The sequence below is a fragment of the Puma concolor genome, chromosome B4, assembly GCF_028749965.1.
Source record: "Puma concolor isolate L17-30 chromosome B4, mPumCon1.1.hap2, whole genome shotgun sequence".
NCBI lineage: Eukaryota > Metazoa > Chordata > Mammalia > Carnivora > Felidae > Puma > Puma concolor.
This window is the reverse complement of record NC_141673.1, coordinates 21,481,474-21,505,373: the sequence shown is the minus strand read 5'-3', so window position 1 is coordinate 21,505,373 and position 23,900 is coordinate 21,481,474. Positions and strand designations below refer to the sequence as shown.

The 23,900-nt window shown below is 36.6% G+C and overlaps 1 protein-coding gene and 1 pseudogene across 2 annotated transcripts in view; both read right to left on the bottom strand.

The window, feature by feature from the left end:
* The window catches only part of BLTP3B (bridge-like lipid transfer protein family member 3B), a 113,766-nt gene that overhangs the window by 71,443 nt on the left and 18,423 nt on the right, over window positions 1-23,900 (bottom strand). The gene's annotated exons all lie outside the window — the stretch shown is intronic.
* On the bottom strand, window positions 3,824-7,851 carry LOC147578955 (ubiquitin-ribosomal protein eS31 fusion protein pseudogene; annotated as a pseudogene). The gene is made up of 2 exons (XR_015253398.1): window positions 4,667-7,851; window positions 3,824-4,436 (listed from the first exon to the last, which is right to left on the bottom strand). The product of XR_015253398.1 is annotated as a ubiquitin-ribosomal protein eS31 fusion protein pseudogene (transcript).

Below are 23,900 nucleotides of genomic sequence, written 5' to 3'. Positions count from 1 at the left end.
TATAAAATAGAACGGAAAAAAGATCAGCATCTACAATGTAAGAAGAGGGCCAGAAGAGTAGAAGATAAATCTGAAAGGACAATGAAGGGACTTGATTCTACAAGGCCTTAACCATTACATTCATTCGTTCATTCAATAAATTTTAATTGATACCTATAAATTAACAGACAATGGATATATGACAATGAACAAAACAGATAAAAATCTCTGCCTTCATGGAACTTAAGGGGGCTGGGTTCTGAAAAGAATGAAAAAAATAAGTTAAATATATAGTAAGCCAGATTCTGACTATGGAGGAAAAAAAACAAAGCAATATAGTAATAAGATAGCAGGCGCAAGCAGAGGACCTTTTAATTTTTAAAGGGATGGACAGGAAAATCCTCAGTGAAAAGATGACACGTGGGCAAAAAGATCTGAAGGAAGTGAAGGAGGTAGCTATATAAATATCTAATGAAAAGAAAGCTCTAGGCCAAGGAGAAGCAAAGGTAAAAAAGTTGAGGTGGGAACATGCTTGGCATGTCTGAGAAATAGCAAGAAGGTTAATGTGGCTACAGGAAATGAACAAAAAGGCAAGACTAAAAGCAGATGGAGTAAGTTAGAGAAATAAGAGGGGACAAATCATGTGGGACCTTTAAAGCCACTCTAAGGACTCTGGTTTTTACTATGAGTAAAAATGAAAGTGATTGGTGATTGGAGATGGTTTTAACTAGAATAGGAAACTTCAACTTTTAACGGTCACTCCACTGAGAATATATGAAAGGGTGGACATGGACAGAAGCAGGCAGCCCAGACAGGAGGTTATTGCGATACTCCAGGTAAGAGAAGATGTTGCCTTCTTCAAAAATATATGTCTTGGGGCGCCTGGGTGGCGCAGTCGGTTAAGCGTCCGACTTCAGCCAGGTCGCGATCTCGCGGTCCGTGAGTTCGAGCCCCGCGTCGGGCTCTGGGCTGATGGCTCAGAGCCTGGAGCCTGTTTCCGATTCTGTGTCTCCCTCTCTCTCTGCCCCTCGCCCGTTCATGCTCTGTCTCTCTCTGTCCCAAAAATAAATAAACGTTGAAAAAAAAAATTAAAAAAAAAAAGAATATATGTCTTGAATCAAGAAGGAAAAGTAGGAAGTGGCAGAAAGGGAACAATCTAGATATATCCTAAAGGTAAAGCCAACAGGAGCTGATTAAACAGAATGAAGTCAAGGATGACTCAAGGTTTTTACTCTGAGTAAATGGAAGGATAGAGTTGCCATTTTTCAGGGTAAAGAAAAAGAGGGAAAAATAAGTTTGGGATTAAGGATCAGAATTTAGGCTTTGAACAGTTTAATTAAGAGATGACTATTAGATAATCCAAGAAGAGATGCCAATTAGGTAGTCAGATATTGAAATCTCATTCTGTAGCTGCAGATACAAATTTGGTAATCACCAATGTTATAGATATTTGTGGTTGCAAGATGAAGACAGAAAATCAAATGGCTCAAAGACTATGGTCAGAGACCACTAAGAAGACAAGGAAATGTAAAAGAAACCAATAAAGGAGATTAAAAAGAAGAACCACTGAGGTAGGAAAGAAACCAGGTTGTAACCAGGTTTTGTTTTTTTATTAAGGTAAGAGAAAACTCAGCAAGCTTATCCACTAGTGACAATAACGCAGAAAAAAGAAAACTACTGATGGTGCAGTAAGGACAGACAATTGCTAGAGCAGAATCCTGAGAAGATGAAAGCAGATGTGGTACACAAGAGGAGGGGTTGGCTTTGAATAGTTTTGACTTTGGAAAGCATGTTAATACTCTACATACATAAAAAACAAAATGAGAAAGAATGAGAAAAGGGGAAGCATCTAAAATTGAAAGGAAACTTAAACAAATGAACCTAATTGTACTTTAAAAATACTGTAAGCATATTCAAGTGGAAGATAGGAAGAAAAGAAGGACAAAGGGACAAAGACTATCTGAGTAACTCATAAACACAAATTTGACTCTATGTCCTTATTGGTGGGCAGGATGGGATGCGTGGGTGTGTGTGTGTGCATGTGGGAAGGGTTAGTGGAGAAATCAAGGAACATCCTGACTGGTTATGTACAAGAATGTTCTTGATCTCAATGGTATTTGCAAAAGGAAAAAAGTAAAAGCACTTAAATGCCCAAGGGGAAATAATCCCTTGACTTATGATATATCATGCTACATACGTATCAGGTAATATGTGTTGCCAACCATATAAAGAAAATGCCTATATTATCATGGTGAAAATTCAAGGTTCAAAATTACAATATGATTTCAATTATGTAAAAAATGCATTAGAAAATGTCAAATATCAAGAGTACCTTTGGTTGGTAAGATTTTAGATTTCTTCATCTTTATACTTTTCCATATGTTTAAATGTTCTAATAAGTATATGCCATTTTTATAAAAACAAAAGTTCATCAGAAACCCAAAAGATAGGCCTGACAAGAGTAAAAGTGAAAGATGAAAAGATTAAAATACATGTCATTAACAAGAAATTATACCTTCAATTTAGTACGTACTAAAAGGACAACATCTGCAAAGAGCATGAGCCTTAAAGTCAGACAAGTAAGTCTGAATTCTTGTTTAGCTACTTACTGTGATACCTCTCTGCCTCAGTTTGCTCATCTATAAAATGGGGAAAATAACATGACCTCACACAATTTTAGTGAGGACTAAAGATAATATGGAAAGCATCAGGTACAAAACAGATATCCAAATAACAGTTCTCTTTTTCCTTCCCTCTTTCTATTTAGATTAAATCATGAACACATTGATTATAGTTTTAACTGAACCAATATCAAAAGTTCATGTTTATCCAAATAATACTTCAAAATAGCCAAGGTATAGAGTTAATCTTGAAAACATATTAATATTGCTCATCTATTAAACTGTTTTAAATAGAAATCAGAAGACATATTGGTAACTTACATTCACAGCTATTAAAAAGCTGATTCCCTATACTGGGTAAGCAGTGTGTATATATCAAATTATTTATCTTCAATTATTCATATTAGGCATTAATTTACATATATTTCAGTTTTGTACAACTGTTTCTCAATCATTTATTAATACGTTTCTTCCAAAAACAGAAACAGGAGAATGATTCTTCAGCAACATTTGTCATAATTTAATTGACAAAGGAAAAGAAGACCTTCATTACATGTATATACTAGGCAAACAAAGGGATGAAAACTCACAAAAGAGTATTAAGGCGTGGAAGAGGTATTTTTCTACCTATGCTTTTTCCAAGTGTTGCTACAGCTCTTTGAACTAAATTGCCATCTGAGATCCCCAGATAATTGTATTACTCTACTGAATAGTATAATTGAGAAGGGCCTGATCCTAAAGAGAATAATCTGTTATATGAAATAAACCACTACTGCTCACTAAAGAACAATTTAAAGCTCTAAACAGTTATATAAACATTTTAAAACTGAACTTTAAAAATATGGTAGAAATTTAAGTCAATGAATTAAACTTCTGAATAATTATTTATTGACTGAAAATGGAGGGGTAGGAGAAATGAAACATAACATATATATAAAACCAACATAGATGTTAACAAAGACTCAAAACAAGGATAAAGAAGAAAGCTGATTGACCTGAATATATCAAAGCCGTATAACAGCACAGAACAAAATCATAAAAATTTTAGGGCACAATTCTTACTGATTTTTTTATTTTCAAAATTCAGAAACACAGCTTCATTACTATCTACACTATTATGCCAGGCAAAGTGGTTTATTTTAAAATAAACATGTGTCCTCAACTCTTACATCAATATCCTATGAAATAAATCGTCAAAATAAATAAGTGTTTATTTATTTTCAGAGACAGAGTGTGTGTGTGAGTGGAGCAGGGGCAGAGAAAGAGAATTCCAAACAGGCTCCACGCAGTCAGTGAAGAGCCTGATGCCAGGCTCGATCCCACAAACTGTGAGACCATGATGTGAGCCAAAATCAAGAGTTGGACCCTCAACCCTAGCATGAAATAAATTTTAATATGAATGTATATATTTTATTGGTTAATTTTATGGTTTATTTTTAACAATGTAACAATTTTAAAACATACTTAAAACATGAAAACAGGCTTCTACTTCATCCAAAATTTTCTTTAATTACACATAACACGTGAAAATACATTTACTAGTTTTTTCAGTAGAAACAACAAAAATAGCTAACTAGAAAAATAAAATTTCCAAATGGAAAGAATGTGTTTGACTTAGATTATACATTTATTACATGCAAAGCACTGTGCTAAACAGACATTTATGGCAAAACAAAGTTAAGTCCATAATCAAAGATTTATAATTTGCTTAAAGTAACAGGCGATAACGCCCAAAAAGTCAAGATTTCCAGCTTTGTAACAAAAATGCCATTTACTACACAACCTCTCTCTGTTTTAGTTTCCCTATCTGTAGAATGGAGATAATAATAATACGTGCTTGGGGCGCCTGGGTGGCGCAGTCGGTTAAGCGTCCGACTTCAGCCAGGTCACGATCTCGCGGTCCGTGGGTTCGAGCCCCGCGTCGGGCTCTGGGCTGATGGCTCAGAGCCTGGAGCCTGTTTCTGATTCTGTGTCTCCCTCTCTCTCTGACCCTCCCCCGTTCATGCTCTGTCTCTCTCTGTCCCAAAAATAAATAAACTTTGAAAAAAAAAAAATAATAATAATACGTGCTTTCATGGGGCTGTTCTGAGGATTAACTGAGTTAGAACATGTAAAATGCTAGGAAATGTCCCTAATACATAGGAAAACTCAGGGAGTGTTAGTTATTACTAATACAAAGACACAGGTTAAATAAAATTATGAACACAGAAACCTTATATAACGAGTGGTGAAAATTTTTCAAAAAACTTTTTTTTGGCTTGATAAAACATGAGGTATGCAACAGATCATAAATCAAAAAGCATAAATTTGCTATAAAAGCATAAATGTTACTATAAATTTTAGTTGTGATTTATTTGAACTTTCATCAGATCCATTTTACAGCTACATCATAAAAACAAAGATCATAAAGTTTTATTAGCTAAAGCAACCTGAAACAGATTTCTGAAAAGTACCATCTCCAAGTTAAATATAGTACTTGGGGGGTAGAATCAAACACGTACAGCTCACAAGAATCTCATCATAGTTTATAAACTCTTTTCTGACCCACTTACCTACATTCTTCTACACCTACCTCTTTGCAATCATGTAATAAAACCCTGGGACATTCTTTTCAAACCTCATCAGTAAATCTGCATTTCTTGAGTTATTTACTTTGTCCTGAAATTGTTTATGGTTCCTGTTATTGTACATGTTATTAAAGATTCACATCAATTTCTACCATTCTTCTAGACTTAGTAATTGGCTGTACTACTTGACAATTATTTTCTCAAATTACAGTTTTAACTAGAAATAATCGTTAAAAAAATTTTTTTAATGTTTATTTTTGAGACAGAGAGAGAGAAAGGGAGGGAGGGAGGGAGGGGGAGAGAGAGAGAGAGGGAGGGAGGGAGGGAGGGAGAAAGAGACGAAACAAGCAGGAAGAGCAGAGAAAGAGGGAGACACAGAATCTAAAGCAAGCTCTAGGCTCTGAGCTGTCAGCACAGAGCCCAACGTGGGTCACACACCCACGAGCCACGAGATCATTGACCTGAGCCGAAGTCAGACGCTTAACTAAATGAGCCCCGTAGGTGCTTCCCCCCCTTTTCTGTCTTTTCTTTTCTTTCCTTTTCTTTCTTTCTCTTTCTTTTCTTTCTTCCTTCCTTCCTTTCTTTCTTTCTTAACTTCTGAATGGTTTAATTGCCAAATAGTTGGAAATGATTATTGGTTAAGGAAAGGTCCAAATCAATACAGCTTTTTTTTTTTAGTTCATATATTAATCCATATACAATTCCTTGTCTTATGGTTTGTTAAAGCAATAGGTCAGACAACATTTGCCACAATAATGTCTGTCAAAGTGTCTGATATTAAGAATTCCAGTACATTCATCTGAAGGGCACTCCTGATGAAGGCTACTGATTTTGCCATTTTCATCCACCTTATAGTACTTCAGGACAACCAGCTTAACTTTATGTTTTTTCTTCTTGGGAGTGGTGAAAGACTTCTCTTCCTTTTCTCAGCAACACCAAGTCTCAACACAAGATGAAGAATGGACTACTTTTGAATGTTGTAGTCAAAGTACATCCATCTTCCAGTTGCTTCCCAGGCAAGATCAGTCTCTGATGATCAAGAGGAATTCCTTCCTTATCTTGGATCTTGGCCTTTACATTTTCTATTATATCCAAGGGTTCAATCTCGAGAGTGATAATCTTCCCCATAAAAGTTTTCATGGAAATCTGCATCTTGCCAGCGGTTCCACCTGGCGGTGCTCTCGTGGGAAGGGCGAATCCCCAGGAACAGAGTGGGGTCCGGGAGGTTCTCGGGCCACATGGGGAAAAGCGGTTCCACTGCTGGAAGGACACCTGGCAGAGACTGTTGAAGCCACCCAGTCCCAGCAGACCCCAGAAGGTGGCCACATTCGCTGGTGCTGTGGCAAGGTCGTTAAGGGTGAAGCCTGATGCCGGATGTGTGTTGTGATTTTTCATAATCCCTGAAACGCTGCTGCTACACTGTCTCGCGAACTTTTTCTGGGGCGGGCTGGCACCTGGCCACAGTCTTGGGGCACCGGCAGCAGCAGGGTCCAGCAGGCGTTCCTGGGTGCAGCCGACATTCGGCCATCACTCATTCGGCCATTGCTCAGTGAGCCAAATCAAAACAACATTTATTACATCTTTAAAATATCACAAATAAGGAGCACCTGGGTGGCTCAGTCAGTTAAGCATCCGACTTCAGCTCAGGTCATGATCTCATGGTCCATAAGTTTGAGCCCTGCATTGGGCTTTGCACTGACAGCTCGGAGCCTGGAGTCTGCTTTGGATTCTGTGTCTCCCTCTCTCACTGCCCCTCCCCCACTCACTCTCTGTCTCTCAAAAGTGAATAAACGCTAAAAAAAATTTTTAAATAAAATATCACAAAAGTCTGAAAAATCATCCAGAATCTTGTTGTTTCTGTAGCTGGACAACTTAAACCTTATTCATCAGGCTGCTGAACTGTCCCTTTTTCAGAAACATAGATACTATCCAAAAATTTTCTGATATCCTTATTGTGTAACCATCGCTTGCTGAATCAGAGCAGCTGAGTTTGATACAAGTCAATGTCATTTCCTTCAAGAATTAACTCATTGTTCTGGGCTTGTGATACAGCACAAGCAACACCTGGCCTCACCTGTAGAAGTATTTTTCACCCAAGAAATTTTGGATTTCGACAAGAGAACCATTCTCCTGAATAACAACACTAATGGGGAAGTGAACACAGACATCTTGTAATGGAAGCCCAGTGTAACGCCCTTGATCATGTTCTGTACATGACTATAGATGGTGCAAACAATAGCCAGTTCTTCTCTATTTCCCCACCATTTGTCAACTCAGAGCCTCTTCTTTTACTTTCCAAGACCGAGTTCTACATTGATGTGACTGAAAAGTCCCTTCACAGGGTTCCTCTGGAGCCCTTTACAATAACAGTGCATCCCTTCAGAGTGATGTTGACATTTTCTGGAATGTCTGCGGTCTGATTGCTAGAATGGTCTTCATTCTCGCAGTAGATGTGGCAAAGAGAACAGAAATAATCATTTCCATTCTGTGATATTTCATGCTATAGCATGAACAACTAGATTTTACAAGGAATTTAACAATGCATGTTAAATTGTTTGATTATGAAACTTGTAATCTGAAGCTCTTGGGAGGACTTCAAGGGGTCCAAGATATTTTATCATATTTTCAAAGGAGACTTTTAGAGCCAAAGAAAAGATAATCAAAACCACTGCCTTAAAGAAAAAGGATTAGGGGGCGCCTGGGTGGCGCAGTCGGTTAAGCGTCCGACTTCAGCCAGGTCACGATCTCGCGGTCCGTGAGTTCGAGCCCCGCGTCAGGTTCTGGGCTGATGGCTCAGAGCCTGGAGCCTGTTTCCGATTCTGTGTCTCCCTCTCTCTCTGCCCCTCCCCCGTTCATGCTCTGTCTCTCTCTGTCCCAAAAGTGAATAAACGTTGAAAAAAAAAAAATTTTAAAAAAAAAAAAAGAAAAAGGATTAATTGTAACCATCCAGAAAATAAACTTCAATATTATAATTTGATTTTTCAATACTGTTATTTAATATAATTAACTTGTTATTAATAAACAAACACTGCTTAGGGTGGCTGTCCAGCTACCAGTGATTCTATCTTCCCAGAGAAAGGCTATAAATACAGGAGAAAGGTGCATACCTAAGACATTTTAACATACCCTGGGTACAGCTAATTGATCTAGAAGTTGAAAAGGCATCTAGGCTGTTTAATCAGATTGTTTCCTTCAGAAATTTGAAACTAAAATACTATTTTAGTATCAAGGTGATAAATAACAAAGGAGTATGACTGACAGAAAACATAGATCCAATATTTTAGAACGTAAAGGCACCATAAGGGTGCCTGGGTGGCTCAGTTGGTAAAGCATCCAACTTTGGCTCTGGTCATGATGTCAAGGTTTGTGAGTTTGAACTTGCATCAGGCTCTCTGCCGTCAGCACACAGCCCACTTTGGATCGTGTCTCCCTCTCACTCTGCCCACCCCATCCCACCCCCCACTCTCGTGCACACACTCTCTCTCAAAAATAAATAGTTAAAAAAATATATTCAAAAAAAAGTACGTAAAGGTACCATTAAAGATTCTTCTCCCATCATTGTTCCATTCTCCTAAATTGGGCCCAACTCAGACCTATGAAATAAACTAGTAAGTGAAATCACTAGCTGGTATCTCAAAACTGTGCTTCCCTACAAGGATTAAATTTTCATTGTATATGAAGACCTATTATAAAAACCAGTATCTATGTTTAAGCAAATTTAGTAGCTTTTGCTTGATTTTATTCAAAACAGTATTTCTAGAAGAGAACAAAGTACCTTAAGACTACATGTTAAGATCATACAAGAGAAGATATTCCTGGAGAGACTTCCCAAAATCTGATAGACTATCAAGTCCTTTGGATAGGAACAGTAAGTTATTAATCTGCAACTAATTACATCCTTCCATAGTCCATGGACTTCATCATGCAGACATAAAGATAACTCTACTCAAAACTAAGAAAAACAGATGAAGCTTTTCTAAGGAAACCCATATTTCCTCATTTTCTCCATTATCTAACCCCATTTTTTCACCCCAGTTACACCTTTTAATCTGGCACTCTCCTCTTAGAGTTACTTGCTTTCTTGCCCTACTCTATGCCTTATTATCTTCAGGCTCAAAAAGTGAACTAGTTATTTTCAAAAATGTTGACATAAGGTAGGTCAAGGAATACACTTTATTTCTTTTAGTACTTACAGAAACACCCACACAATTAAAATGAAAATTTCACAGAGCAATAGTTTAATACAGTCTGATATTTTCTATTCTATTTCATTCTTTCAAAAGTCATTACAACCTGCCACAGAGATTTCACAAGGCAAGTATAACTCACAGTTTAACAGAAATATATAAGAAGTACATCATGACTAAGTATGAAGATTGGTTTAACATTCAAAAATCAACCAGCATAATTTACCATATTAAAAAGTAAAATCACATGATGATCTCAATGAGACATAAAAAAGCACTGGACAAAAGTCAATAGCATGCATGGAAAAATAACTCTCAACAAACTAGGAACAGAAGAGAACTTCCTCCAAACTACAGAGGACATCTATGAAAATCCTACAGCTAAAATCATACTTAAATATGAAAGATTAAAATGTTTTGTCCCTAAAACACAGACAAGGCAAAGATATTTGCTCCTACCACTTCTATTCAGGTTCTCGCCAAAAAATGAGGCAAGAAAAAAATAAAAGACATTCTGTTTGAAAAATAAAACTGTCTTTTTTCTTCAGACGACATGATCATCTGCATAGAAAACCATACAGAATCTTTTTAAAAGGCTACAAAAACTAATAAATGAGTTGAGCAAGGTTACAGAATATAAGAGCAGTAGAAAAAAAATAAAATTAATTGAAGGGACACAGGAAACAAGTGAAAGAACTCCCAATGGCTAAAGCTGGAACAATTTGATCAATAAATTATTAGATTATAACTCAAAATATAAAATAAATATACATGAGTCCACATAGATATAAATACATGATTGAGTAAATAACTGGGAGATAAGAGTAAATCTCCCATTTGAAAATTTCCAAATAACTTATGTTTTCTCTATTTCAATCTCAGGGAAGTGGAACATAACCCTTCACTCCTTTTGTGTATGGCTGCTTTTCTTTCCAAAGTATACAGTATGGAAGTGAGCAAAAGAGTAACTTTATGGTGGAGAATCTGACAAAGGCCAACATGGACAATGTGACATGTTGATAGTAGGTACTTTTGATATGACATAATAAAAATGGCATTTTTCCTCTGTGATCTTTTTGCCAAAAACCCATAACCCATTCTAATCATGAGAAAAAACATTACACAATAATTGATTGAGAGACACTCAACAAAATATCTAACCAATCTTACTGAAAACTCTCAAGACCATCAAAATGAAGGAAAGTGTGAGAAACACCCAGGAGGAGTCTAAAAAACATGATCACTAAATATAATGTGATATTCACAATGAGACGTTAGGTAAAAAAGGAACTTAAAAAAAGGACGTTAGGTAAAACTTAAGGAAATTCAAATGAAGTATAGGCTATACTTAATAAGAATTTATAGGGGCGCCTGGGTGGCTCAGTCGGTTAAGCGTCCGACTTCGGCTCGGGTCATGATCTTGCGGTTTGTGAGTTTCTGCCCCGCGTCAGGCTCTGTGCTGACGGCTCGGAGCCTGCAGCCTGCTTTGAATTCTATGTCTCCCTCTCTCTCTGCCCTGACCCTGCTCATATTCTGTGTCTGTCTCTCAAAAATAAATAAATGTTAAAAAAAAATTTTAAGGGGCGCCTGAGTGGCGCAGTCGGTTAAGCGTCCGACTTCAGCCAGGTCACGATCTCGCGGTCCGTGAGTTCGAGCCCCGCGTCAGGCTCTGGGCTGATGGCTCAGAGCCTGGAGCCTGTTTCCGATTCTGTGTCTCCCTCTCTCTCTGCCCCTCCCCCGTTCATGCTCTGTCTCTCTCTGTCCCAAAATAAATAAATAAACGTTGAAAAAAAAATTTTTTTTAATTTTTAATAAAAATAATAATTTATAAATATTGGCTCATTAGTTGAGACAAATGTACCATACTAATATAAAATATTAATAATAAAAGAGATGGACTCCAATGCTATTGAATCCTGTCCTTTTCATTTTTTTAAATAGGCCATGAATAGCTAATTCTTAAAATCTTGTTTTTCTCAACCATAGAAAAATCTGTCATGTATACCTTATATCAAAGGGGTAAATGAAAAGTTCTAATGACTCATGAAAATTGTTTGAGAGCATAAACCCAAAGCATAACACAGAAAAATTCTTATTAAAACTATGAGAAGCCTAATAAATATCTTTGCTATAGGTCTCTCAACCGATATTACTTCTTAAATAATAAAATTTTCCAGCAATTCTTATATGCAGATTTTTGTTATTAGTAACTTAGCAGAGAACATTGTGCAGGGGAATAAACGGCTGCCTCAGAACTGCTGCTCAGAATAAATATTTACAAACCTGCCAACCTGGCACTGATTTTTTATAGAATGAATGCAAGCAAGAAATCCAAAGCTTATTTTTTTTTCACAGAAAAATATTTTTAATACAGACTTTCAGCAGAGAAGTTGACGAGTATATCCTAGTAAAATGAGATAAATGCACAGTGTTTCACTGCACTATATGGTAATCCCTCCACAAAAATAAAAATAACTGCAACAGAAGGGAGTCTGGGTGGCTCAGTCAGTTAAGCTTCTGACTTCAGCTCAGGTCATGATCTCACAGTACGTGGGTTCGAGCTCCACTTCGAGCTCCGTGCTGACAGCTCAGAGCCTGGAGCCTGCTTCGGATTCTGTGTCTCCCTCTCACTCTGCCCCTCCCCTGTTCATGCTCTGTCTCTCTTTCTCTCTCTCAAGAATAAATAATAACTACAATAGAGGAAATCACACACATAAACAATTGGGGAGATGGGATGTGAGGTATATGAAAACTCTCTGTATTATCTTTACCACTTTCCTATAAACCTGAAAGTATTCCAAAATAAAAACCTTATTTTAAAAGGTCATTTAAGGGGCGCCTGGGTGGCGCAGTCGGTTAAGCGTCGGACTTCAGCCAGGTCACGATCTCGCGGTCCGTGAGTTCGAGCCCCGCGTCGGGCTCTGGGCTGATGGCTCAGAGCCTGGAGCCTGTTTCCGATTCTGTGTCTCCCTCTCTCTCTGCCCCTCCCCCCGTTCATGCTCTGTCTCTCTGTCCCAAAAATAAATAAAAAAATAAAAAATAAATAAATAAAAATAAAAGGTCATTTAAGTTGCATATAGAAAGTTTATCTATTTTGTTGTATGTAAATTCCACTAAAAAAAATCATAATTTCCATGTGCTAGCAGCAATTGGAAACTGAAAATTTTAAAGTACCACTTACATTAATATGACAAGCATGAAATTTTTAGGGATAAATCTGATAAAGGTATATAAGACCTATATACTGTAATTTTAAAAGACATAAATAAAGGGAGAAATAACACATAGGTAGATCAGAGGACTCAGTATTTTAAAGATGTCAAGTTTCCTCAAATAGAATTATAGACCCTAAGCAAATGCCCAGCAGACTTTTTGGTAGAAACAGGCTGATTCTGAAATTTATGTAAATATATAAGACGTAGAATGTCTAACTTTAAAAAAGATGAACAGAGTTGGAGGCCTTGTACTACCAATTTCAAGACTTCTTAAAAAGCTACACTGGGGCACATCACTGGCTCAGTCAGTACAGCATGCAACTCTCAGGGGTCATGAGTTCAAGTCCTACATTGGGCAAAGAGCTTACTTATTAAACAAACAAAAAAAACCCACAACAAAACAAAACAAAACCCTACAGCATTCAAAATAGTCTGAGACTGGTGTAAAGATAGATAAATGAACAACAGAGCAAAATAGAGCGTCCTGAAATAGAACCAAATTTATAGTAAGGGAATTTTCAACAAACGTGCAAAAGCAAATCAATAAGAAAAAGCATTTTTAATAAACTGTGGGAACAACTATATAGCCACTGCCAAAAGAAAAAGAAAAAAAAAAACCTTGATACTTACCTCACATCATAAACAAACATTTAAATATAACTAGATCACAGACCAAAATCCAATAACTGAATCTATAAAATTGCTGTAAGAAAATAAAGTAGAAAATCTTGGTGATATTGGGCCTGGCAAAGATTTCTTTAACATAACAAAAACATGCACAAATCATAAAAGCGAAAACCAATACTTTAAGTTTTATCAAAATTAAAAACCCACCTATCAAAAACACTGTTACTAAAGAAGAAACCACAGAGGGAGAGAAAATATTTATGAAACGTGTTTGAAAAAGGACTTGTGTCTACAGTACATAAAGAACTCTTGCAATTCAAAAGTAAGACAACTCATTAATTAAATAGACAAAAGATTTAAACAGACCCGCAAACCAAAGAAGACATACAGATGGCAGATAAGCAGATGAAAAGATGTACAATACAGCCAGTCAACTGGGAATTGCAAATTAAAAACCACAGTAACACACCATTACTTACCACTAAAATGAGAAAATTAAAAAGACTGACAATAATGAGTATTGTTGAAGATGCGGAGCAACTGGAACTCTAATCTTACATATTTGCTGGTGAGAACATAACATGTACACTTTGGAAAGCTGTTTACCAGTTCCTTAAAAATTTATGTATATACCTATCTATAACCCAACCATTCTACTCCTAGGCATTTACCCAAGGGAAATAAAAAGCATGTATCCTCACAAAGACTTCTACATGAATGTTTACAGTAGCTTCATTTGTAATAGTAGAAAACTGGAAACAAACTAAATGATCATCAGTAGGTAAATAGATAAACACCTTGTGACATATTCAAAATGGAATATATTCAGCAGTAAGAGAGGATGCATAAAACAGATTAATTGTAAAATAATTATGCCGAGGGCAAGAGGTCAAAAAAAGGTATACTATATGATTCACTTATACAAAATTCTAGAAAATGCAAATTAATCTACATGAAATAGATTATACAATAATAAAAGATGAGGCAGGAGGAGAGGAAGGAGAAAATTACCAAGGGGCATGAGGAAACTTAAGGGCATATGTCAAAATTTATCAAGCTGTATACCTTAAATATGTGCAGTTTAATTGCATGTAAATCAATTATATTTCAATAAATCTGTTTAAGTCATATATACTTTTTTAAATGTTTATTTATTTTTGAGAGAGTCAGAGATTGCATGCATGCACACAATCAGTGGCAGGGGAGGGGCAAAGAGGAAGACAAAGATTCCCAAGTAGGATCCACACTGCAAGCAGAGCCCAACACAGGGCTCAAACCCATGAACTGTGAGATCATGACCTGAGCTAAAACCAAGTTGGATGCTCAACCAACTGAGCCACCAAGCTTCCCCACTTTTTTTTTTAAATGTTTATTTATTCGGGGGCGGTGGGGAGTGTTGGTGTGTGCAAGTGGAGTAGAGGCAGGGAGACAGGATCCCCTTTATTGCATATTACAAAAATAATCAAGATAAACTATAAATTGAGAATGCTCAAAAATGAAAGTAATTTATAATGAACACACCTTCACACACACACACACACACACACACACACACACAAACCTATGTGTACAGGTGTATACATACTTCCTAATAAAAAAGAAAATGGACTAGTTAACTTAATGAAATACAAGGAAATAAGAATTTTTAAGGGGCACCTGGTTGGCTCAGTTGGTTAAGCATCCAACTCTTGGTTTCAACTTAGGTCATGACCTCACAGTGGTAAGACTGAGCCCCATGTCAGGTTCTACACCAATCGTGGAGCCTGCTTGGGATTCTCTCTGTGTCCCTTCCTGGCTTATACATGTGCATGCTTTCTCTCAAAATAAACATTTTTTTTTTTTTAAGAATTTTTAAGGGGCTCCTGAGTGGCTCAGTCGGTTAAGTGTCTGACTTCAGCTCAGGTTATGATCTCACGGTTTGGGAGGCTCTGTGCTGACAGCTCGGAAGCCTGGAGCCTGCTTCAGATTCTGTCTCCCTCTCTGCCCCTCCCATGCTCATGCTCTCTCTCTCAATAATAAATAAACATTAAAAAAATAAAAATGAAAAAAAAAGAATTTTTAAGATATTTGAGTCACAGCTTTTTGAAAAGCATACTACTCATCATCTGAAGATATGGGCAGTTTTAAGCCAAGTTAAAAAAAAAACAAAACTGAGTAGATCCATAAGCAGCCTTCATACTATCAAAGAATATCAAATAATTTTAGAATTTTAGCACCTGAAAAGTTCCTCTAATCCAACATCTTCATTTTACAGTATAAAATGTGAAGCCCAGAAGGGTTTAAGTCAACTGCTAAGGTCACATCAAGGCAGAGCCAAGACTATAATCAAATTTGTATAATTTTAATTTAAAAGGTATTTCAAGATCAATCATCATTTCATTATCATACTGACCAATTTTCAATTCAACAATATTTAATGAACATTTCTTAGGCATTGTAGGAGTATATGGCAATTCTTACCTTCAAGTTTTCAATGTCAATTTGAGGCCTATTAAATATTTCAGTCATAAGTGCTATTTTCTTTAAAGAAACCTCTGGCGTTAATAGAAGGATCAAGTTATGCTCATAATAAATTCTCTCTTTTTTTTTAAGTATTCTCAATTTACAGAGTTTGTTTGGCTTGGTTATTTTTATAATACACATATAAAGGAAATCAACCAATCTTGTCTAGCCAATTTTTTCACATTTAAAGAATTGAACACTTTTAAAGAATGGAAAGGTTGCAAAGTTGGCAGCCTGTGAGCTATGTTTTACCCACAAGTACATTTTGTCTGTCTGCATAGTGTTTTAAAAAACCTAAATGTGTGGCTAACATTTACAATTAGCACACCTTGTATTAAAATCTGGGTTTCCTAATTTTGTTGAAATACTGGAAGATCTGACACAACGAGACATGCATCCTTCATGGCAAAAACAGAGCAATGATTATACTCTTGGATACCTTAGACAAGACATAATTACAACTTTCAAAAACCTCACAGTTTACTATTAGAGACAAGCACATAAGCAAGTCATGGCAGTCTGTTACAGTTTTACTATGTGCCAAACACTGTGTGACAGATATTACACTAAAAATGAAAATAGGGGCACCTGGGTGGCTCAGTCAGTTAAGCGTCCGACTTCAGCTCAGGTCATGATCTCACGGCTGGTGAGTTCAAGCCCTGCGTCGGGCTCTGTGCTGACAGCCCAGAGCCTGGAGCCTGCTTTGGATTCTGTGACTCCCTCTCTCTCTCTCTCTCTGCCCCTCCCCTGCTCATGCTCTGTCTCTCTCTGTCTCTCAAAAAATAAATACATGTTAAAAAAAATTGTTTAAAAAAATGAAAATAGAATAAGATGGAGGTACCAAAGAAGTGATAATCATTTGCTAAAAATACTGTTTTGGGAAGGCTTCATGGAGAAGAAAGAACTTGAGCTGTGTTTTTTAAGAGTAATGTTTCTTCCAGGTGAACAGGAGAGAAGAGGACATTTTAGGAACAGCCAACTGCCATGTTCACGGTTATAGGATCACATAAGTAGGCATGGTTGAAATACGAGGCATCATGCAGTTTGTGAAGAAATAGTATGCCTTTGAAAGATGGACTGAAGGCCAGATCAAGAAGGACTCTTGTATCCGATGCTGAGGAATGTGAGTTTCATCCTATACATCAGTATTGTTCTCACAGTGCTAAGGAGATTACTCATGATTCAACATAGCTGTGAAAACAAATAAAAAGGGAAAAGGTATAATAGCTAATTGCCCTAGTTACTGATTCAACAAAATTACTAAAAGATAATTTATGAGCTTAGCCTGATCCTTGTTCTGTTAACAGAACAAGTGGAGCCCTACTTTGCCTACCTTATGTAGTTGTTCTATTTTAAAATTTCTTTGAACAAAAAAATTCTGTTATAAACAAATTTATTTTTTAAAAAGCTTGAACATGAGCCATTAAAAATATTTTACCAATCTTTACCCATACACTACATTAACAAAACAAAGGATAAAAATCATATGATCATCTAAATAGATGCAGAAAAAGCATTTGACAAAATTCAACATCTATTTATGATAAAAACCCTCAACAAAGTGGTTATAGAAGAAATCTACCCCTCAACATAATACAGGCCCTATGACAAATCCACAGCTAACATCATACTTAAAAGTGAAAAGCTGAAGGAATTTCCTCTAAGACAATGATGCCCACTCTCACCACTTTTATTCAACATAGTATTCAAAGTCCTAGCCATAGTAGTTAGTCAAGAATTGGAAAGGAAGAAATAAAATTGTCAATTTGTAGATGACATAATACAATATATAGAAAACCCTACAGATTCCACAAAAAAAAAAAAACCTACTAATACAAACTAATAAATGAAAATTAACATACAGAAATAGGTTGCACTAATAATGAACTATCAGAAAGAAATTAAGAAAACAATCCCATTTACAACTGCACCAAAAAGAATAAAATATCTAGGAATAAATTTTATTAGGGAATGAAAGACCTACATTCTGTAAAACATTGATGAAAGAAATTGAAGACAGCAAAAATAAATGGAAAGATATTCTGTGCTCATGGAATGGAAGAATTAATAGTGTTTACATGTCCATATTACCCAAAGCAATCTATAGATTCAACACAATCCCCATCAAAACACCAATGGAATTCTTCATAGAACTAAAACAAAGAATCCCAAAACTTGCATGGATCCACGAAAAGACCCTGAACAGCCAAAACAATCTTGAGAAAAAACAAAGCTGGAGATTATCACACTTCCTGATTTCAAATACTACAAAGCTGCAGTAATCAAAACAGTATGGTACTGGCATTAAAACGCAGACACATATATCAGTGAAACAGAAAAGAGAGCTCAGAAATAAACCCACACGTACATGTTCAATCTATCTATAACAAAGAAAGCAAGAATATACAATGGGGAAAAATAGTCTCTTCAATAAATGGTATTGGGAAAATTGGACAGCCATGTGCAAAAAAATTAAACTGGACCACAAAAACAAACTCAAAATGAATTAAGGATTTGAATGTGAGGCCAGAAACCATGAAATCCCTAGGGGTGGGGGGAAAGAAAACAGATGATAAGCCTTTTAACATTGGTCTTACTCATATTTTTTTGAACCAGTCTTCTCAGGCAAGGGCAACAAAAGGTAAAATGAATATATGGCATCATATCAAGCTACCAGCTTTTGCACAGCAGAAGAAACCCTAAACAAAATAAAAAACAACCTAACTGAATGGAAGAAGACATTTACAAATTATACATCTGATAAGGGATTAATATCCAAAATATACAATGAACTTACACAACTTAATACATATATTTAAAAAAAAAACCTACTTAAAAATGAGGAAAGGATCTGAATATTCTCCTAAGGAAGACATACAAATGGCCAACAGACACATGAAAAGATGCTCAACATCACTAATCATCAGGGAAATACAGAGCAAAAGCACAAGGAGATATCACTTCATACCAGTCAGAATGGCTATTATCAAAAGGACAAAAAATAACAGGTGTTGGCAAGGATGTGAAGAAAAGGGAACCTTCATACACTGTTGGTAGGAATGTAAAGTGGTGCAGCCACTATGTAAAACAATATGGAGGCACCTCAAAAAATTAAAATTAGAGCTACCACACAATCCATCAATTAAATTTCTAGGTATTTATCCAAGAAAACCAACAACCACCAATTCAAAGAGATATATGCACATCTATGTTCACTGTAGCATTAGCCAAGGGAAGGAAGCAATCTAACTGTCCATCAATAGATGAATGGATAAACAAGATGTGGTGTATATATACACAATGGAATATTACTCAGCCATAAAAAAGAATGAAATCTTGACATTTAAAACATGGATAGACCTAGAGGGTTTTATGTTACAAGAAGTCAAAGACAAACACCATAGGACTTGACTTATATGTAGAATCTAAAAAGCAAAGCAAACGAACAAACAAAAAAGAAAGAGACTCACAGATGTAGGAAGCAAGCTATCAGACTGGAGAGGGGTTGGGGGCTGGGCAAAATAGGTGAAGGATTTTAAGAGGTACATATTTCCAGTTACAACATAAGTAAGCCATGGGGATGTAACGCACACCATAAGTACTATAGCCAACAATATTGTAACAATTTTGTATGGTGACAGATGATGACTTATTGTGGAATCGTTTTAAAATGAACTGTATAAAATTTCACTGTGATGTACACCTAAAATTAATGGAATATTGTGTGTCAATTATATTTCAATTAAAAAAATGAAAGACTTTGAGGAGAAAGTTAAGATTGTGGAGGAGTAGAGTGACCCTAAGCTTGCCTCCTACCTTGAACACAGCTAGATAAATATCAAATCATTCTGAATACCCAAGAAATCAATCAGAGGTCTTAGAGAACAAAGTTGCAAGTCTACAAGCAGAAAAAATGACCCATGGAAGGTAGGCGTTGCAGAGAGTTGATTTGGGGGAGAAAAGTGCCACAGCCGCAGCAGAGGAGACAGCCCAGATCGCAGAGGAGTGAGAGAGAATAAGAGAGAAAAAGCAAAAAAAATAAAAATAAAAAAGTGAAAACATGCACAGGGACCTGCACACGAAAACTGTTCCCCAAAACCATCGACTGGGAAAAAGGGGAGGGTTAAAATACTACCAATTTTTATAAACAGTCGAGCGCAGAGTATGAAGTTTGAGAAGTTAGTGCTGTTGCCAGGGTCACACCTAACACTGCTTGGGGGAAAGAGGGTGGAGCCCTAGAAGCTGGCTAGGCAGTCTCAGGATCTCCTGAGTGCAGGAGAAGCAGCGGTTCCCCTGCTTAGAGTGCATTTGGTAGAGGTGATACAGCCTCTCCGCACTCAAAGGACCCTGCTGGCACCATCAAGCTACCCCATTTACTGGCATGGGAACAAAGACACAGGTTGAGAGCAGCAAACCCTGGCACTGGCTGTGTTTTACAAGTTACCATAAAATCCAAACACTGTGCTGTGGCACAACTGTTTTCTGGGATAAGCCAGCACAGGATACATGGCCGCAAAACCCTCCCCCAAAGGATCAGCATGGGTCTGTTCCACTGGATTCACTGAAGTGTAGTTTTGAAACCCAGCCTCACAGGATATAAAACACAGGAGTGCTGACAGGTGGACAGCTCAGACAAAAGGTGAGGGCAGAAATCTGATGGAAGCCGGGGACACAGGGGGGCAATAATTTGTTCATCTGTGAAGGCTTCCTAGGGAGTGCCAGGCATGGGCTTCCTTATCTAAAGATGGTAGAGTGGGGCGAAGCAATATTTACCCCTCGTCAACCAGCAGTGGTGGGCCTCAGTGAGACAAAAACAGCACCACCGAATGAAGACCAGAACCACTTACACCAAGCTCTGCCCACCTGCACCCTGCAGACCCCATCTCCACTTGGGCAAGTGCACCAGAGAATCAGAGCAGCAGGCTCCTTCCCTCAGATGACCAGCACAAGCCTCTCAGAGGCACCAAGCCTACTGATCATAGAGTGCTGCAAAGCGTCAGCTCTTGGGGAAACTGGATCTAACTTCCTTTGAGTTTGTTTTATTTTTGTTTTTTGTTTTTTGTTTTGTATACAGAAAGAGTAATTTTAATTTTAATTACTTTAAATTTTATTATCCTTTTTGGGTTTTTTTTCCTATCAAGCTTCTCTTAACAAGAAGACCAAAACACATCCAGGATCTACTTCCTTTATGCTTTTTTAATTTTTAAATTTATTTTACTTTTTATTTTATTTTTTTGACCTCCAAAATAACAAGATGGAGGAATTCACCACAAAAGAAAGAACAGGAAGAAATGGCAGCCAGAGATTTAATCAGTAGAAATGTAAGTAAGATGTCTGAACTAGAATAAAACAATAATTATAAGGATTCTAGCTGGGCTTGGAAAAAAGCATAGGAGACACTAGAGAATCCCTTACTGCAAACATAAAAAAACTAAAATCTAGTCAATTAAAAATGTTATAACTGAGATGCAAACTCGAATAGATGCCACAAGAACAAAGACGGATGAAGCAGAGGAATAAATCAGTGATAAAAATAAAACTATGGAAAATAATGAAGCTGGAAATACGAGAGAAACAAAGGTAATAGATTACAAAGGTGAATTTAGAGAACTCAGCAACTTATAAAACATAATTAATATTTGCATCTTAAGAGTCCCAGAAAATGAAGAGAGAGAGAAAAAGGGGCAGAAGGTTTATTTGAACAAATTATAGCTGAAAACATCCATAATCTGGGGAAAGACAAAGACATCAAAATCCAAGAAGCACAGAGTACTCCCATTAAATTCAATAAAAGCCAGCCAAGGCCAAGGCATATCATAGTCAAATTCATAAAATACAGAGAAGGAAGAAATCCTGACAGCAGCAAGGGAAAAATAAGTCCTTCACCTACAAATGAAGACAGATCAGGTCAGCAGATCTGTCCACAGAAACTTGGCAAGCCAGAAGAGAAAGGCAGGATATATTCAACTGCTGAATGGGAATAATATGCAGCCAAGAATACCTTATCCAACAAGGCATAGAAATCAGAATAGAAAGAGAGATGAAGAGTTTACCAGACAAACAACAAAAAAAAACCTAAAAGAGTTCATGACCACTAAACCAGCCCTGCAAGAAATATTAAAGGAGACTTTAAGGGGGACACTTTGAGTTGGGGGGAAAAAAGACCAAAAGGAACAAAGATTAGAAAGGAACAGAGAACATCACCAGAACCAACTTTACAGGTAACACAATAGCACTAAATTCATATCTTTAAATTATCACTCTGAATGTAAATGGGCTAAATGCTCCAATCAAAAAACACAGGGTGTCAGAATGGATTAAAAAAAAAAAAAAAAAAAAAACAAGATCTATCTATACGCTGCCTACAAAACTCATTTATTTTTTTAACGTTTATTTATTTTTGAGAGAGAGAAAGACAGAGTGCAAGTGGGGGAGGGGCAAATAGAGAAGGAGAATCTGAAGCAGGCTCCAGGCTCTGAGCTGTCAGCATAGAGCCCAACGCGGGGCTCAAACTCATGGACTGAGAGATCATGGCCTGAGGTGAAGTCAGATGCTTAACCGACTGAGCCACCCAGGTGCCCCTACAAAACTCATTTTGGATCCAAAGACACCTGCAGATGGAAAGTGAGGGATGAAGAACCATCTATCATGATAATGGACATCAAAAGAAATCTGGAATAGCCATCTTATGTCAGAAAAATGAGATTTTAAACCAATGATTATAACAAGAGATGAAGAAGGGCATTACATCATAAATAAGGGGTCTATCCATCAAGAAGATCTAATGATTGTAAATATTTATGCCCCCAACTTGGAAGTACCCAAATATATAAATCAATTAATAACAAACATAAACTAACTCATTGTTAATAATACAATAATAGTAAGGGACTTTAATACCCCACTTATAGATCATCTAAGCAGAAAATCAACAAGGAAGCAATGGCTCTGAATGACACATTGGACTAGATGGACTTAACAGATATATTCAGAACATTTCATCCTAAAGCAGAATATACATTCTTCTCAAATGCACATGGACCATTACCCAGAATATATCACATACTGTGTCACAAATCAGGTCTCAACACGTACAAAAAGATTGAGCTCATACCGTGCATATTTTCAGACCACAACACTATGAAACTTGAACTCAAGCACAAGAAAAAATTTGGAAAGACCATAAATACATGGAGATTAAAGAACATACTACTAAAGAATGAGCGGATTAACCAGGAAATTAAAAAAGAAATATAAAATAGATGGAAGCATATGAAAATGAAAACAAGATGGTCCAAAACCTTTGGGATGCAGCAAAGGCTGCTTCCCCCTAAGGGGAAAGTATATTGCAATATAGGCAAGAAAAGTCTCAAATACACAAACTGACCTTACACCTAAAGGAGCTAGAAAAGGAAAGCAAATAAAGCATAAAGCTAGCAGAAGAAGGGGAATAATAAAGATTAGAGCAGAAATAAATGATATAAAAACAAACAAACAAAAACAGTATAAGAGATCAACAAAACTAAGAGCTGGTTCTTCAAAAGAGTTAATAAAATTGGTAAACCCCTAGCCAGACTTATCAAAAAAGAAAAGAGAAAGGACCCAAATAATTAAAACCATGAATGAAAGGGGAGATAACAACCAACACCACAGAAATATAGTTATTATAAGAGAACACTATGAAAAGTTATATGCCAACAAACTGGACAATCTGGAAGAAATGGACAAATTCCTAGACACTTAAACACTACCAAACTGAAACAGGAAGAAATAAAAACTTTGAACAGATAACCAGCAAAGAAACTGAGTCAATATTCAAAAATCTCCCAACAAACAAAAACCCTGGGACCGAAGGCTTCCCAGGGGAATTTTGCCAGACATTTAAAGAAGAGTTAATACCTATTCTTCTCAAACTGTCTCAAAAAATAGAAATGGAAGGAAAACGTCCAAACTCATTCTACGAGATCAGCATTACCTTGATTCCAAAATCAGACAAAGAACCAACTAAAACAGAGAATTACAGGCCAATATCCCTGATGAACATGGATGCAAAAATTCTCAACAAGATACTAGCAAATCAAATTCAAAAGTACATTAAAAGTATTCACCAAAATCAAGTGGAATTTATTCCTGGGCTGCAGAGCTGGTTCAATATCTGCAAATCAATCAACTGATACACCACATTAATAAAAGAAAGGATAA